At 42.9% G+C, this 17,381-nt stretch overlaps 1 pseudogene; it reads left to right on the top strand.

Annotated features, from left to right (window-relative positions):
* Positions 1-11,888: 11,888 nt before the first annotated feature.
* On the top strand, positions 11,889-17,012 carry LOC128100973 (thymidylate synthase-like; annotated as a pseudogene).
* The last annotated feature ends 369 nt before the right edge of the window (positions 17,013-17,381 follow it).

Raw genomic sequence — 17,381 nt, 5'->3', positions numbered from 1 at the left:
TCCCACGGAGACTCCCACCAGGACGTTCCCATACATTTTCTTTCCATTTCAGAACTGGGTTTCTTCAAGTGTGGTCTCCCTTTCTGGAATGTTTTTCTGATCCCACCCATGATGTGTTGGATATTTTAAGTCTGGATGCAATCGTGCCCTTTGGTTATGGGAGCTATTGCACAAATGCTCAATTGCAAGGTTGTTCAGTGCTTTCCAAAATGGGTGTAACAGAAGCATTTGGTACTTTCCTAGTTCAGAGACTGGGTGGGAGTTCACATTGAGCAGGGGCTACAGAGCTTTGCTGGAGGCTCCAGGGACACTGGTGCCCCTGGCTGACATTTCGAACTGTATTGCATTGTCGAGATTGTATAGTTGGATGGAAGAACAGACTGCAGACTTCTGGGGGTCTAAGAAACCTTGATGTTGTTCAGATACTAGCCTTTTGTAACTCATTTTACGGATTTGATTTCTCCAAATCCCAAATGGGCCCACCAGGTCTTGAACCCTAAATGTAGCCTCCTGACCTGTGCTGTCTAGGGCCGATTCATTTCCCCATAGCCTCTTGTCCAAAAGTCCACAGGTAAGTTTCTCTGATGGTTCTCTTCCTTTTTGAAGGTATTTGTGGGGTTTTGCCTTTTTCACTCTATGACTGTCATTTTAGGGCCATTTCAGGAAAGGCAAAATGTTTTATCTACTTCAACTTCTACCTATGCGGAAAATTTTAGACAGATAGCCACAAATGTCATTACGAAGGATAAAATGAGTGGAGTTTCCTTGATACCAAAATTTTAGACAGATAGCCACAAATGTCATTACGAAGGATAAAATGGGTGGAGTTTCCTTGATATCTTTGCAGGATTTTGTAGGATGTTGACATGTATCTCCTCAGACTCTCCATAAAGCTCACAAGGTAGAGGCTGGATTGAGTGCAGTGAAATACTCACCTTGGCCACAAAATTGGGGATTCAACAAAACACACACACACACACACACACACACACACACACACACACACCCCACACTGAAATATTTTAGTTTAAAATTTTATTGTTTTGATGTATATGTGTGTGCATGTGGGTACCTATGAGAATCAGAAGAGGATGTTGGAGTACCTGGAGCTGGGTAACAGGTGGTTGTGAGCTGCCTGATTTGGAGGCTGGGAACTGAGCTTGGGTTGTCTGCAAGAGCAGCCAGTTTTGATCAAAACACCATCTCTCCAGGTACACACTGGCTTAGCATGTGCAAGACTCTGGTTTCAATACCTTTCACAGAGAACTAAGTCCATGAACAAGACGCCGGGATGAGAAGCAAAGACACTGTGATGGTTGGTGGTGTAGGGGAGATGGACCTCAGGGTGCACCTGTGGGGATTACCTTGATTATGTAATTGAAGTGGAAAGGCCCACCCACTATGGGTGTGGCTATTCTCAGGCTGGGGTCCTGGACTTCGTAAAAAATGGAGAAAGTGAGCTGAGGACATGCACATATTAGCTCACCAATCTCTGCTCTTCACTGTGGGTATAACGTGACCAGTTCTCTCAAAAATCCATGTTACCACGCAGTTTATCAGAAATTTATCTACCCCTCAATCAAAAGTGATTTACACTCACTGTAATGACATGCCAAAAGTAGCTATCAAGAAAGAATCTAATAGAAATCTATAAATGTCTTTCCAAGCAACAAATATGCTCAAGTTAAATCATGTGCTCCTGAGCTGATATCAGTGTTCTGCAGTTCATGACTGTGTGGACAGATCCCTCAGATTTAAAAACATGCGGATCTCATTAGAGCTCAGCATCAATGGACGAGCTCTGCTTGATGATAGGGAGCCCTATGAATATCAATTAATCATAACATTATCTCCCCCCAAAATTCCATTTCTCTCATAGATCTGTAATAGTTAAGATTCCCAAAAGAAACAGATTATTATGTTCTCCAAGGAAATAGCATAAGCATTGATTATAAAGGGGGATTTATGAGTGGTTTGCAAGGTAGAGGTTGAATAGCCTCACAACTGTCATCTGCAGACTGAGAGTCAGCTCAGCCCAAGAGTCTGAAAGCCTCAGAACAATGGGAACCAATGATGTAGCCCCATCTGAGGCCAAGGGTATGAAGTTCCCTGGAGTGTTGCCAGGGAAGCCCAAGCTGGAATGCTAAAGGTGGAGTCTGATACCCAGGCAATGGCAGCTCCTATAGGCACTCTAGCTAAAGGAGAATCCAGCTGTGTGCACCAGCTAGCTTCCTCCCTCTTGTATTTTTGTTTCTCTGGGTCCCAGCCTATTGAACAGTGAGACCCACATTCAAGGATGGTCCCTCCCACTCAGTTGCCATTGCACACATCAATCATCTCTAATTATACCTCTACAGATGCACCTGCTAGTGTGCTTTATTGATTTATATATCCCTCAGTACTGAAAATCAAGGCTAACTATCACAAGGCACATATTAAAAAGTATTCTCAATTATTATCATTTTATGTTATGAATTTTCTGAAAGGGGGCTTGGTGTAAACTTTTTTTCCTCTTTGTAATATTAGTGCTCACAGAGCATATCAATTTTGACTTTTGTCTATAAAGCCTAAATTATTTTCTGTCTGATCTGGCTCAGTGGTTAACAGCACTGGCTGATCTTCAAAGAGACCCTGGTTTGGTTCCCAACACCCACATGGTGACTACAGCCATCTGCAACTCCATTTCCGGGGGATCTGATGCCCCCTCCTGGCTTCCAAGGACACACACATGGTACACATACACACCTGAAGGCAAAACACCCATACACATAAAGTAAAACTAAAAAAGCTTGCTAGTGGTCAGAAAGACGTCTATACCCATGCCCTCCCCCCAATACAATGTGATAAAAAGCTTGCTGGTGACCAGCGTGAGGCCTACATACATGCCCCTCCCTCAAATAAAATGGCAGGCAGTCTCTTCGAGGACCAGTTGAAGTTTAAATATAGCCAAGGGTTGCTCTATGAATTTATTTTTAACACAAACCCACCAATCCTGAAGGCCAACTTCTGCCTTCAATCACATTTTCCTGCCTGACAGATCCCAGAGACAAGTACTAAATAACCAGAGACTACATGTGTAATCTAGAACAATCCAGAATCTTCTAACTAGCCAGTCCTAAACATTTGTCTGCCCCTGCCTTGTATTTCCCCTAGGAGACCTTGGCAAAGACCCAGGTCCCACTTCATCCTAGAGGCCAAGCTGAAACAGGAAGCATGAACTGTGGGAAGGAGCTCATGAAGAATGAGAAAGAGGGGGGGTCTTGGGAAGAGTCTGAGGAGGCAAGATTCTAGGGTCTTCACAGTCAAGTTTTTCCTGTAAAGGGACACACATTTGGAACTTTGCCGACAGCAGTCAGATTTCTCAGACATTATTCTGGTTTTATACCGTGTAACCCCAAACTGTCACCTCCCCTGTGAACCTCTGTAGGCAATGACATGGTTCTTGACATGGAGTGAGCCTCACTCTCGTTCCCTCACGTGACGACCCCAACTCCACCATGTCATGTGCAAAGTCCCATTCGTAGACCATCAGCTCTGACTCATTCAGGTCCCACTCCGCCGCGCATGAAGGAAACACTACATGAAGGAGTTAAACAAAAGAAAAATGTACCTTACGTTCTAGAAAGTTTAGAAATAGGAAACTCAAACACATTCTTTTTTATTTTATTTATTTATTTTGTTTTGTTTTTTAGAGACAGGGTTTCTCTGTGTAGCTTTGGAACCTGTCTTGAAACTCGATCTGTAGACCAGGCTGGCCTCAAACTCACAGAGATCCACCTGTCTCTGCCTCCCGAGTGCTGGGATTAAATGTGTGTGCAACCACCACCCGGCTCAAACACATTCTTAAAGATTAAGGGGTTATTGTTCTTAAATGCTGTTTTTCCATCTTTCCACTTGGATTTGGTTATCGACAGCAGTCTTTGGTGGTGAGTCTAAGTGCCATTTTTTTCTGTATTGCTGCTTTGTAGAAACAGACACTTTCCCAGAATCTCCTGGTCAGAAATGCTCTTGGCAACTTTGCTCTCTGTCCATTCCTGAGGAGGCAATGGGATGAGGTCAGTCGGAACCACCTTTGGCACAGGGACATGTAATTAGCTTCCCTGGGGGACAGAGTAAAAAAACGGCTGAGAGCATTCAGATTCAGTTAGAAGGACGGAGAGATGGGGATTAAGTTGTGTTGCACCCTCCAGTAAGTACTTCCATGAAGTCTGTCTTCCTATTCTTTTATTTGTATTCTCTTGCCCCAAAGTGATCCCTTCCTACTACATTCAGATATAACGTCTTAATGTGCATTAGGATCACTTAGAATATTTGCTCCAGTGCAGGTCTTCAGGCTCTGCAGCCAGAGGCTCTGTGTTAGTTTATTTCAGGGCTCGGGAGATTTTTAAAGGCAGTGCCGAGAATATTAATCACATGTACAATGCATTCAAGTCATGTGGATTTCCTGAAACAGTTAAAGAGGCTAACGGGAGCACAGGACACTGGTCATATGGGCCTGTATACAGGATAGACCTGTCAATATTGTCTATCATTAGAACATAAGGATATTCCACTGTAACTCCCTCTAGATGCATTCTAGGAATGTCATCTTCCTTTTACCCTAATCTGATTAACACAGAGGTGAAAATTGTGACCATCTTCTTACTATTTCTCTTTGTGTATGGGTTCTGGGGACACTGAGTCTAAAACTACTCCAAAATTGGAAAGAGACATTGCCTAGATAATGAATCAATTGGATGTCCGCTGTCTGTACTTCAGCCCCTTTTCCTGAGATGGACAGAAACGTTTTTTGATGAAACAGTAAGACAAATAGAATACTCCCACCATCATCTAAAATGTTATTATTGGGCCATGTAGCTAAGGGGTGAAATGTGTTGTGTTCAGCAGAGTAAGGGCCTCAGTTAAACCACCAACATTATAAAAATTTAAAACTAAAGCCGGGCGGTGGTGGCGCACGCCTTTAATCCCAGCACTCGAGAGGCAGAGCCAGGCGGATCTCTGTGAGTTCGAGGCTAGCCTGGACTACCAAGTGAGTCCCAGGAAAGGCGCAAAGCTACACAGAGAAACCCTGTCTCGAAAAACCAAAAAAAAAAAAAATTAAAAACTAAAAAATTTAAAGATTTCTTTTTATTTATGTGTATGTGTTCATATAAATGTATGCTGTGTGTGTGTGTGTGTGTGTGTGTGAGAGAGAGAGAGAGAGAGAGAGAGAGAGAGAGAGAGAGAGAGAGAGAGAGAGAGAGAGAGTGGTATTGTGTTCCCCAAAATATTGTGCACCCTAATAAACTTATCTGGGGTCAAAGAACAGAACAGCCACTAGATACAGAGGCTAGAAAATGGTGGCACTCACACCTTTAATCCTAGCATTCCAGAAGCAGAAATCCCTCTGGATCTCTGTGAGTTCAAGGACACATTGGAAACAGCCAGGCATGGTGACACACGCCTTTAATCCCAAGAAGTAAGCCTTTAATCCCAGGGAGTGATGGTAGAAGGCAGAAGGTATATAAGGCGTGAGGACCAGGAACTAGAAGCATTTGGCCTGATTAAGCTTTTAGGCTCTGAGACCTATTCTGGATAAGGACTGAGAGGCTTCCAGTCTGAGGAAACAGGATCAGTTGAAGAACTAACTGCTGAGGTGAGGTGGCTGTAGCTTGTTCTGCTTCTCTGATCTTCCAGCATTCACCCCAATAACTGGCCTCAGGTTTGATTTTATTAAAAAGGACTTTTAAGATTCATGCAACATATGTGTGTGTGAGTGTGTGTGTGTGTGTGTGTGTGTGTGTGTGTGTGTGTGTGTGTGTGAGAGAGAGAGAGAGAGAGAGAGAGAGAGAGAGAGAGAGAGAGAGAGAGAGACTCAGATCCCCCCAGAGCCAGAGTTACAGGCAGTTTTGAGTCATGCACGGTGGGTGTTCTGGGAACCAACTCAGGTCCTCTGGAAGAGCAAGACACTTTCTTAACCACGAAATCATCTCTTCAGCCCAAAAGAAATGTCAGGCACTTATTAAAGCGTGGGCTGTAAAATTCATGTGGGTTTTAATATTTTAAAGGAAGATTTCAAAGAAATTTTACTGTTTCCTTGGCTTATCTGACTGAATTCGCATTCTCAGTTTGCTCCGCTCTTTGGTGTAATTTGGTGATTTAAACACATTGGGGCAATCCTAGGGGAGTCTTATTTTTTTTTTTTACAGTGTTTTGGCATCAATCATTAAAAACTTTTGTAGATCATAGCAGAGTGAAGAAATGTTTTTTTGGTTATTTAAAGTTCAAGGCCTGCAAAATGGCTCAGCAAGTGAAAGTATATTCCTTGCAAGTCTGGTGACCTGAATTCTACCCAAGATCTGGTGGATTACAAGCATGTGTCACTATGCCCAGCAATAACTACAACCTTTTAAAATGCTAAGAAAAATAACCCCATGTAATTTTGTGAGCAGGCTTAATGTTCTATGAAAAAAAAAATCACTTCCATGTTAAAAAAGGATTTTTTTTTCCTCTTTCAATGGTCACAAATGCTAAAATCTATTTTTGCCCATTTTACAAACAAAAGTTGTAGGCCGGTCATGGTGGCACACGCCTTTAATTCCAGCACTCGAGAGGCAGAGGCAGGAGGATCTCTGTGAGTCTGAGGCCAGTCTGGTCTACAGAGCAAGTTCCAGGACAGCTAAGGCTGTTACACAGAGAAACCCTGTCTCAAAAGTCAAATAAATATAAATAAATAAACAAACAAACAAAGAAAAATGTTGCTCAGTTGTGTTTTGTGTGAATGCCCCCCTGCAAAAAAATGTATCCTCCAGTCAATTCTGAGACACTGAGACTGGCATTGTCATCCACACATCCTGCCCTCAGGGACACGGGGATTGTAGCTTCCATAAGGACCTCGAAAGCACTTCCCACCATGATTATCTCCATAACCAGAACGCTGGGCATTGCATCTAGCCTAGAATGGGGCACATTTGACATAAACTTACAACAGCTTTATAAGACATCCTAAAACAAGAGGGGCCCTCAGCAATCCCTTCTCTGTTTTTTTGTTTTGTTTTGTTTTGTTTTTGTTTTTGTTTTCTCTCTATTATTTCCGTTCCAGATATACGGATGTTATTACTTTCCCACTTTAACAAGGAAAACCAAGAAAAGTTCTCCTGGCCAAACTTCCTCCTCTAGCAACGGCTGTGTTTCCACAGTCTCTACAAACAGATGATTTCTACCTGCAGTTCACATACTCTTCTGCGCGTCCATGCTCAGCCCTCAGCCCGCACCTCTTCACGTAACTGTTCTTGCTACTTTTTCCCTGATGCAAAACCCAAGGCATGGGTCCCTCCCTCTCATGTGACCGTCAGTAGCACCGCTGTGTATACAACTTGAAAATGTGTATGGACTGTCTTCTCAGCATGTATCTAATCAACTGCCAACTCAAGGTCTCCACTTGACTGATAGGCCTGCTCCAAACTGGATTTCTGATCTTCCCTGCCAACTCTGCCCCTCCCTGGCTTCTCCTCTGTTGAGCTGAGGCAATCCCATCCTTGCAGGGGTACAAGCAGAACTAAATTCATCCTTGATTCTTCTTGTTTTCATACCTCACACCAAATCCCCAGTGAATCTGTCTACTGTTAAACTATATCCAGAATCAAACAACGTCCTAGCACTCAGGAGACAGAGGCAAGTGGATTTCTACAAGTCTGAGGCCAGCCTGGTCTACATAGTAAGCTCTAGTCCAGCCAGGGCTACACAATGAGACCCTGTCTCAGGAAAAACAACAGCAACAAAACATCAGTCCCTTGGTAACTTCATTGTGGGCACTGGGTCTACTTTCTTCTGGTTGGTTGCTTTTATGTATTCAATTACAAGTGCAGGTGTGTGTGTGTGTGTGTGTGTGTGTGTGTGTGTGTGTGTGTGTGTGTCCCTGAGGTCAACCTCCTCAATTGCTTTCTCTCTTGCTTTTTTAAGATAAGGTCTCCTACTGAACACAGAACTCGCCAATTTGGTGTGACTACCTGGTCTGCAAGCCCTGTAGATCCTGCCCCCCACCCCCAGAGCTGGGACTATAGGCAAGCAATGCCCCCCTCACTCCACACACACACACCAAGAAGCCTGAGTAAGGTATTTCACATGTAGCTGGTATGAAAAAAAAGTGCTAATTCTTGTAAACTACTGTTTCACCCATGGAGGAACTGAATGGATCCTTTTTAGTCTTTGTGAACTAAATCATATTTCTGTGTGTCTACATCACCAAGACTCAAAGGAGCACCTACTTGCCACTTGACTAACTTAGACTCACACAAGACCCCTGAGGAAAGGATTTCATGGCAGTCCTAGAAAAGTCACAGTAAAGGCTGCTGGCAACAAGAGAGACTACAAAAGAATCTAATGTACTCAGCAGCTCTCCATGCTACCAGCCCATTAGAGGAAATCCTATGGAAACCTTAGTGTATCACTATTACCATCTAGTGTGCATTCTGCTGCCATCCCATTGCCAATCATGCAGGGTGTTTTTAATCTTGAATTCACTCAAATAAACTTCTTCTTTCTCACTCATATTTCCACAACTACAATAAACTGTGTCCTGGAAGGACATGTAGGAATCACTTTGTATTTACAATTTTCTTTTGTAAATGCTCATTTATTTGGGACCTTGTATTTGTATTTTAGCAATATTTACTATAAAATGCAATAAGATTTTTTCTACAAAAAGATAAAAGTAATGATAAAGCTTTGAAAAATGAGAAGCAATAAACAATAGAAACCTATTAGAGCTAAGGAAACTCCATGATGCCACAGAGAACTTTTTACAAATACATGCAAGTATTTGATTCATAGAAACTTTATATCAGAGAAACCAGGTTGAAAGGGTAGAGTAGTAATGTTCTTGGTAGGATGTTTTTATTAGTCGGGGATCTCCAGAGAAATGAGATTGAAATTTTTTAGGAAGCTCGGGAAGTTACTGGGTCTGGCAAATCTAACATTAGTATAGGGCAGCTTCGGAGCCCGGAAATCCAGGTCAAGAACTGTGGCTGCCAGTCTTGACTATAAAACTCACAGAGCAGGGCCACAGCCTGCTCAGGCAGGGTTTTCCTGTTGTAGTCTTGGGAATTCTTTCTCCTTCAGACACTGTCAGTCTTGACTCATTAGTCCTCAGCTGATTAGCTGAAGTCGCTCCTGATCTAAAGGCTAGCCACTCTTGTAAATGCCCTCCTGTATGCTGTAACAGCTGCACTGGTATTTGACCTGCTGTGTGTGCATGGCAGCCTAGCCACGTTGATGTGTAAACTCGCCCATCAAAAGGTAATGGAGGGATATTCTTCCTCGATTACCACTGATTCCTCACTGAGGAAGAAAACCAACTCTGAGATTCTAGGACCTAAGTAGGGGCTCGGGAAAGATAAGCTAAGGTTTATTTGAGATCAACAGACACTACGCTAATGCTGTTAAACCCTCAACAGGAGAAACTTGGCTTTTCTGTCTGACATTGCTGCTAAAGATTCAAGAACTGTGAGTCCAGCCCTCAAAGACCAAGTTCAAGGAAGAAAAAAAAGCAGTGACATGAGACAGCAATATTTGGATTTTATATAATCATCTTCCAATTGTCATTGATACCTATTTATTACTTTGACCCATAAAGTAAAAGATAAAATATGGAGTTTGCAACAACAACAAAAAATTAAGTAATAAAATTAAATAAAAAATTTTAAGGTAAAAAAAGAATCATATAGGATGAATTTGGGAAATTTCATTTCTGAACTGAGTATGTTGGCACACATGACTGTAATCCCAGTACTTGAAAGCCTGAGGCAGGAGTACTGCCATGTGTTCAAGGCTATATAGGTTATATAACTAGACCCTGACTCAAATAATAATTATTTTTATTATTATAAAATTATTATTATTGTTGTTGTTTCATCTTAACCTATGGTATGGATAAAAATGAAGTCCATAGGACATTAGAATAAGCAATGAGTAATAATATTCAACATAGTATGAAGCATAATTTATTATACCTAGGTGTTTATTTTTTGAATTATCTAATAGAGGTCAAGTTCTTTGAACTTAGGGATAATTTGGGATGATATTTACACTTAGATGCTTTAATAGTGCTATGATTTTTTTAAAAATAAAAAGCATAAGCAATCTTTGACTCAGTTAATCTGTCTTTGAGAATGACACCCAACAGCAGCTTAATTAATACCTAGGTTAAAATGAAGCAATTTCTAGAATGCAAACTTGCAAACCTAGGCTAAACACCTCTGGTGGGATAGTAAAAGTCCAAACCAGTTTTTCCACTACATTCCTTCTGATCATCCTGTTCTCACTCGATTCCCTTCTCACCGTTAGCCCACCATAACTCCTAAAAATGCCCATCAAGAGCCACCTTGAAATCAAGGAAACCAAGAAAGCTAATTTTAACACCACTGCCTTCCGGAAGCATCGCCTCTGGTGTAGAGGTGTCTTCCCATCTCCCCATCCCCTTGGGGCTTGGCTGCATCCGTGGGGAGGGCCTCGAACAACCCTCTTCTTTCTTACTCCACACAGATTGATGAAGAGGTAACTCTGCCCCTGTGGACAGACCAGACTGTTTATAGAAAGACACTGATATTCTTTTCCTGTCTGATCTCCTGTTTCAGAGAGAGATGTTTATTTTTACATGTGCACAGCTGCTGATACACCACAAAAGTCAGAGATAGTTAATCCCCAGGACCTCAGCTACTGTAGGGAAAAGGTCAATGCTGCACAGCTCCAGGATCAACAAGGCTCTGGGTCTCCCTGTTGTTAGCACTAAAAATTAATCTCATGAAGCATTTCCTGAAAACTTGCAAGATTCTAATGTGCTTTTTAAAATGTCCTGAAAAAAAAAAAGGTAGAATTCAGAACTACTTTTCCATAGTTTCTGACTATAGGAAATGACTAAGGTTTTCCTTGGAAAACCAGAAAGGCTAATTTATCATAAAGATGAACATGGTAACATGTTGGAAGGGCTACACTACGACGTTTTTGTTATAAGGTGACATAAATGTAAAGTGAGATCCAGGAACTGCCTGACTCCATTCTGTTTGCCTGATTTTGAGTTGAATTTGGACTCCTCTGATTCTGGGTAAAGCTATTTTGAAAAGCTCAAAGTACTGCCATTCATTTGAAGGCAGCAGCCCATGTGAGACGCCCTGCCAAGGTCAGTGTGTCGCTGGCAGCAGAAAGTGCAACTCAGCAGTGTCCACTGCCAGCACTGCAGCTTGAGGAGTCCCTGGAAGCCTCCTGGGGCCTCTGCTCAGGTCCTTAACATCCACCACAGAAGAAGATTCTTGATGAGTCAGTAGAGAAAAGTTAGTGAGCATATTGACTAAGCAGAAAGATCTCACCCACTAAAGGGAGGCAAGCCTGGAGGCTGGGAGAGGAGCGCTCCTCTTTGCCTGGGCAGCAGCTACACAGTGACATGGGGGCTCCTAAGGTACTTCATCTGCAGCTAAGTTGTTTCCATATCGGGGAAATCACGTCCTGCATCTCACTTTTCCATATCCTCAGATGGTATCTGTGAAGAGGAGACTTTAAAGAGTTACATTGCACTGATTTTAGCTGGAGAGGGCATGCTGTAGAGATGGGACATAGACCTGGACTTCTCCACAGGTCACTTGAGGGATTGTATTTAAGACATAGATCACTAGCCACCTTTAACAGTCTCATTTGTGACGTGTTACCCAGGAAAGGAAGTACAATTCTTTTATGAGTGGCCTGATTAATTATGCTGACATTTCGGGCAAGAGACAGAAATCAAAACTGGAGGGGCATTCCTTCTTGTGACCCTCTATTTCCTATTAGGTCACCGTCTCGAATGTGATAAGGTTTGGTTTACTGTGCTAAAAGTCCAGTTCAGTGCAGTGGCTGTGCTGTTCAAGATTATATCCGGGATGATTTCTGAAGTAAGTTGGAACTGCATTCAGTAAATATGAAAGAAGAAAACAATAAAATGTGTTTTGATTAATAAATTTGAAATGATATGATTTCACTAAGATTTCTTGAAGTTCTCTATAGCCTCATCTAAATGTGGGCATATCATTCCTAATGTGGTTTACTGTGGAACAATCTTTGTACACTGTAAATATGTATTGCTCTCATTGTTAATAAAAAAGCTGATTGAGCCGGGCGGTGGTGGCGCACGCCTTTAATCCCAGCACTCGGGAGGCAGAGGCAGGCGGATCTCTGTGAGTTCGAGGCCAGCCTGTTCTACAGAGCGAGATCCAGGAAAGGCGCAAAGCTACACAGAGAAACCCTGTCTCGAAAAACCAAAAAAAAAAAAAAAAAAAGCTGATTGGCCAATAGCCAGGCAAGATTATTGGGGCAGAGAGAATGCTGGGAAGAAGAAGAGCAGAGTGAGAGGAGTCGCCTGCTGTGGGATAATGCTCTTGTACACTGTAAAGATTTGTCACTTGAATTGGTCTAATAAAATGCTGGTTGACCAGTAGCCAGGCAGGAAGTATAGGTGGGGTGATCAAACTAGGAGAATTCTGGGAAGAGAAAGGGCAGAGTCAGGTTCCACCTACATGTGGCACCCAAACATTTGGCAAGAATTTCCACATAAAACCTGAGAAAGCTTAAAAACAGGATTCCAAACACACAAAAACAGAGTCAAATGCAGCTTCTTGTAACTGTCTTTTCTCCTGTAGGCTCTGTTTGCTGGTGGTGAGCCGAGGCACAGCTCCTTTAAGACTGACTCAGCATTAGTGGCAAGACCTTGTGGCTCTTTTAAGAGGCCCGGCTACTAAACATTTAAATGGAATTTATGAGCAGCAAGTGGCATACTACTCGGTGGCAGTGTGGACCCAAAAACTTGTCAGAGTTGCACTGGTAAACATGGCTTTCAGAGCTATCGGTAAACATGCCTCTGCCTGAGACTAGCTTCTCAAGGAACCAAGCCACATGGCTAAACATAGATAAGAATTGTGTGTCAATTTAAGTGTAAGAACTAGTTAGTAATAAGCCTGAGCTACCAGCTGAGCATTTATAAGTAATATTAAGCCTCAGAGTCAATTATTTAAGAAGCAGCTGTTGGGTATTGCAGAACAGGCAGGCAGGAGAAAAACTTCTGCCCACAGTTTCCAACCAGATGGAAAGGAAGCAGGACATGCAGGGGAGGTAAAAGCCACAAGCCTTAGGGCAACACATAGATTAATAGAAATGGGTTAATTTAAGTTGTAAGTGCTGGCTGGAGACAAGCCTAAGCTATCTGCTCAGCATTTATACTTGATAATAAGTCTCTGAATGGTTATTTGAGAGTGGCTGCCGAGAGGCTACAGAGAAACTCCACCTACAAATGGCACCCAAATGTCTGGCACCTACATCCACATAAGACCAGAGAAAGCTTTAAAAAAGGTTCTAAACACACAAAAATGGGAGCCCTAACACAGCTTTCTAGTCTTGTGTCTCTCGTGCTGGCTAAAGTACAGAGATGCATCTCCCAGCAGCTGCCTGAGGGAGGAGTCAGCCACCAGCCGCCATACACTACCACCATACAACCAGCAGTGGCAGCTGACATAAGATTCATCTCATGCAATCAAAAAAAAAAAATACAGATGCTCAGTAAAATCAGATCCAGATGGAAAAAAAACTCTAACTGGGTTACGGTGTGTTTAAAAATATTTATAGGCTTGGGAGAGAAAAGAGAAAGGGTAGAGATAGTCACAGACTTAAAAATAGTTTAAAAATAGTAAAGTCCTTAAAAAAGAAATACATATATATGATACATATAATAAGTCATGTAAAGATGGGAAATACATGGGGAGTCTGGATTCTGTATGTTACTGTGTTGTCTTTAGGTTTTCTGATTGCTGGATTAAACCAATTTATATATTCTAAAAATGTTCTTAAGATTTAAGACCAGAAAGGAAACTCTTACACAAGCTTCCATAACTGACACTCTGGAGGGGCCGGTTAGGGTTAGGGGCAGCGCTGTGTTAGATGTCTGACTTACTGCACAAGTATGCAAGGTTGCAGTTGTATTAGTGGATCCGTATCTGGTTCTCTTGCCTTTGCCCAAGCTTAACAAGAGAATCTTATCTTCCAGCACACACAGCACCCCTCATATGTCTTTCAGTGAGAGCAAAGTCACCAGCCATCAAAACATGGATTCCAGGCAGTATAGGTTCACCCTGTTTGGATCCTCGGTAGAAGTGGAGGGACCACTTTCTACAAAGAAAAAAAGAGCATTAGGATCAGGACGGGAGTCACCACAAATTAAAGAGCCCTGGCTACTCTGCTAACAAAACAGCCCCAGAAACAGGGGCACCAAGTATTTTAGTTGGCGAGGGAGGTGCCTGAGTTTGAAATTTGACAATTCAGGTGACCAGTCATCAGAAAAGCCTGAAGTGAACTGACCGCCAGCAGGAACGAGTTTCCTTCACGGAGGAAGGCTCTGAATGGTATCGATAAAACCATTTATATCAACCAGCAAAGAGTTTGGGGGACTGAGAAATTTGAGTGTGAAAATATCCCAGGTTAACTAAAGAGAGAGATGAATGTTATTTACCAGAGCACAAAACATTCCCTAACATATGCAGAGTTTCTGTGCCTAACCGCCCAAGAAACCGCATCACCCAGGTTATGTTCCAGATGAAACAGAAACACAGCGAAAGTGTCTTTCTTTCATTTGCACGAAACCCTGGAAATGCGCTTGTATGATATGGGCCAGTTACTGGTGTGGGCACTAGCTTTGCTTTGGCCTCAGTCATGATCCCCGGAATTCACTTTTATGGAAACACACACACACACACACACACACACACACACACACACACACACACCACTATAGACACAAACCACACTGCAGATACACACACACACACACACACACACACACACACACACACACACACACGCACACATGCGCACACACGCACACACACAAATCTTTTGTTGTTGTTAGTTTTCTAGGGCAGGATGGCTACTTGAATGAGCTCAGAGGAACTGCTTCATTATCCTTCACTCTAGAGTTAGCTCCCTGGCCAATCATCCATCACCTGGGGATCACTTAGAGACCCTCTCTCTAGCCCACTGTCTAGAGGTTGAATCAGCTCTTTTATAAATTGCTATATTACTCTATTATAATGAACGCAAAGATGTCTGCTCCACAACTAATAGTAAGCTACCAGTCTGCTTAAGGCCTCCTTAACGTCCTGTTAATTTTGGTCCAGGTCTATCAAGCCTGAGGGCTCAGCCAACACCTCAGCTGAGTACAATTATTATCAGCCTTTTCCTGGGAATCTGACTCCTGTCCTGGGTCTAGGAAAAGGTGGTGGTTTGTCCTACCTCCTCCATTATGATGGAGACAGATCAAACAGATCTTTACAATTTCTGGATTGCAGACTGTACTGACTATTTTTACCATCAACTCGACACTTCAACATCCCCTTGGCTTGGATGGCTTACTTCCTTCCAGACATCCTAGGGACCTTCTCTGGCACCATACTGCATCTCTTGACAATAGTTTAAAAAAACATTATTGGGGTGCCTGCCACTCAGCAGCAAGGCACAGAGTCTCTGACAAGAGGCGGGGGCTGTGGTACCTGGGACACAGAGTGAAACAGTCTGCTCTGTGACTTCAGAAAGGGGGATGTGTGGGCACTGGCACCCTCTTGTAGCTGGAGTTTTCCTGCCTGGCCCACAGTCAGGACAAATCTCTGTCACCCACCAGTCCCACAGCCGCTCAGACCCAACCAAGTACACACAGAGACTTATATTGCTTACAAACTGTATGGCCGTGGCAGGCTTCTTGCTAACTTTTCTTACAGCTTAAATTAATCCATTTCTATAAATCTATACCTTGCCACATGGCTCGTGGCTTACCGGCATCTTTACATGCTGTTTGTCATCGTGGTGGCTGGCAGTGTCTCTCTGACTCAGCCTTCCACTTCCCAGCTTTATTCTCCTCCTTGTCCCGCCTATACTTCCTGCCTAGCCAATGGCCAATCAGTGTTTTATTTATTGACCAATCAGCAACACATTTGCCATACAGAACATCCCACAGCACCCTCTGGCTTCAGGAAGGAGGACATGTGGGCGCTGGCACCCTGTGGCTTCAGGAAGAGGGATGTGTGGGCACTGGCACCCAATGGCTTCAGGAAGGGGGATGTGTGGGCACTGTCACCCTGTGGCTTCAGTAACGGGGATGTGTGGGCACTGGCACCCTCTGGCTTCAGGAAGGGGGACCTGTGGGTACTGGCACTCTATTGGTTTTCCACACTCAAGTGTATTACCGCCTGAAAGACGGATTTCTAATACACAACCAAATGAATATTCTATAAGGGTGTTTTAGAAGAGTTGCTGTGCTTCTCAATGGATCCACAAAGAACTGCCTTCCAAGAGAGAGGAATTTGTCATAGCAATGGGTCCCGAGGCTTTTTGGACATCCAGGGATTTTCCACACAACAGGAAGAACACCTGGGACCAGTTTATGGTGTCTAGGGGAGGCATTCTGGGACAGACTACAAAGATATGGATTCATCACTTCAGTCAAGGAGTAGACCAACTATAAAAAATAACTGAGACCATCAAATCAATCCTGGTGACAGAGAAATCATCATGTGTGCCTTGAATCCAAACAAGTTTCCTCTAATGGGGCTGCCTCCTTGCCATGCCCTCTGACAGTTCTATGTGGTAAGCCAAGAGCTGTCCTGCTGGCCATACCAGAGGTCAGGAGATACCGGCCTAGGTGTGTTCTTGGATATTGCCAGTGATTGCTCACCTACATCATGGGCCTGCAGCCAGTGATAGTGTCTATCCTTTGGAAGATGCACATTTTCCCCTGCATCATATCAAGCTACTAAAAATTCAGCTTCAGCAGGAACCAAGACTTTCCCTAAGTTCAAAATCCTTTGAGAAGTTGAAGCAATTGATGACATCAGAGTTGAAGAGTTTCAGATCAAAGGGACTAATCCAACCCAGTGATTAAAAAGGAAATGGCTGTTCAGCATGTTTTTGACAATGCTGTGTATATCATCAGTCTTCCAAGCTTGGGAGTCTTCAAATGCCCAGGGTAAAATAAAGTTCTTTTTTCTCTAAAGAAAAAATGAACTAGGTAAAAACTCTGGCAGTGGCCTATTTATTACTATTCATTAACTTCTAAGGCAATGATACCAGCAGATAAAAGTGCCAGTGACACTTTTATACTAAAAGAATACTTCCTGCCTTTCTTTTAGTATTCACTGAAAATGCATAAAAAGCTGAGGGTGGATATATGGAGGAAACTGGAACTTTATATCCTCTTATCAAGAACAACAGGCATTTCTATATGTCCACATGAAGAGACCTGGTGAGTTTCATAGGTTTCATAAGCTGTTCCTCCAAACTTGAAACATGAAACAATGTTTGCGTATAAACTTTCAAAATTGTGCTTGTCTACTGATTGC

The sequence above is a fragment of the Peromyscus californicus genome, unplaced genomic scaffold, assembly GCF_007827085.1.
Source record: "Peromyscus californicus insignis strain IS unplaced genomic scaffold, ASM782708v3 Scaffold_7__1_contigs__length_154581171, whole genome shotgun sequence".
Taxonomy (NCBI): domain Eukaryota; kingdom Metazoa; phylum Chordata; class Mammalia; order Rodentia; family Cricetidae; genus Peromyscus; species Peromyscus californicus.
This window is presented reverse-complemented; position numbering and strand designations above follow the sequence as displayed.